We start from the raw sequence: 1,390 nt of genomic DNA, 5'->3' as shown, positions 1-1,390 counted from the left end.
AATTGTTTGCATGGGTTCTTCAAGTAACACAATGCACTCACTTTTTGTAGATATATTTCCACTAAGCACAGAATACACACTTGAATTATTCGCAAATAGAACAAAAGCTACTTCTTTGCACTGGCAATCGTACCTTACATACAGCAGAAGAAGTTATCTGACTCGAAGTGATTTTAAATACTATATATGACGGTAGTATCTGTTCCCGAAAGAACACATACCGTGGATGACCATGCAGCTTTGCTAGAAATGAAATGATTATTAAATAGACACCCTAGCTGCAAACAGGCGTTGATATACTTCACTGGGGACATATTGAAAATGTGTGCCCCGACCGGGACTCGAACCCAGAATCTCCTGCTTGCATGGCAGACGCTCTATCCATCTGAGCCACCGAGGGCACAAAGGATAGTGCGTCTGCAGGGACTTATCCCTTGCACGCTCCCCGTGAGATCCACATTCCCAACATGTCCACACCACTACATTCGTAGTGCGCCTAATAGATGTTTGCCCATCATACTTTGAAGCTGATTTAATACATTCTCATAATTAATTTGTCGTTTATTACGATTATTACGAAATCACAACAGCAGACACGGCGGTAATGAAAATCACCGACAGTTTAACCGTTATTGGCAGAATTGACAAGACAATCGACATGAACACCAGCCCCAGAGTCGTGAACATGATGTGAACATTACTGAGGTTCATTTTGCTGCTCAAAAAAATGAGTCGACAAACTAATAGAGGCCGAAAGTAACCCCACTGGACCGGTCTCAGAGAACAGCAGGAGGTTGCAGCGTCATATGCATCTAATCAGATACAACGATGGTGTGAATACGCAAGACTGACTGTGTCAGAAGCACAAGGAGTGTAACAAGCATACTGAATGCAGCGTGCAATCTACAGTCAAAACCACAAGCAGCAGATTACCTGAGATGAAATTCTTGGCAACCAGGCACATAAACGACTATAGCTGTCAGTCCCTGCAATCAAATTTCTAATCAACTGGATGTGCCAACATACTCTGTAAACTCAAACTGATCAGGAACCAGGCATTGCTACAGATTAAGTTGGGGAAAATGAATATTTCATACTTATTTGTCACCGACAGTCTACCAGCAAACATACTGTGGGCATTGACATTTTGAGTAAGAGCAGTGCCGTGACTGGCATCTCAATTGGCAAGTTACATATGGAAGTTGGTGGTCATAGTATCACAGTATATTTAATGATTGCAGCAAGGAGCCATGGAAAGTTTTGCCAGTAAGGGTGTAAGGGAAGGTGATTTATTGGAAAGGTGAATGACCTTGAACCACCATAAGAGGACAGTTTGGGCACAAATGTACAGAGTGTCATCTGGAAAAGGTCTACGATTCTGATTGTCTCC

General features: G+C 42.4%; 1 non-coding gene across 1 annotated transcript; it reads right to left on the bottom strand.

Annotated features, from left to right (window-relative positions):
* Positions 1-326: 326 nt before the first annotated feature.
* Positions 327-401, bottom strand: Trnaa-ugc (transfer RNA alanine (anticodon UGC)). The gene has a single exon. It is a non-coding gene; the product is annotated as a tRNA-Ala (tRNA).
* Between the last annotated feature and the right edge of the window lie 989 nt (positions 402-1,390).

Source organism: Schistocerca nitens, chromosome 2 (assembly GCF_023898315.1).
Source record: "Schistocerca nitens isolate TAMUIC-IGC-003100 chromosome 2, iqSchNite1.1, whole genome shotgun sequence".
NCBI lineage: Eukaryota > Metazoa > Arthropoda > Insecta > Orthoptera > Acrididae > Schistocerca > Schistocerca nitens.
This window is presented reverse-complemented; position numbering and strand designations above follow the sequence as displayed.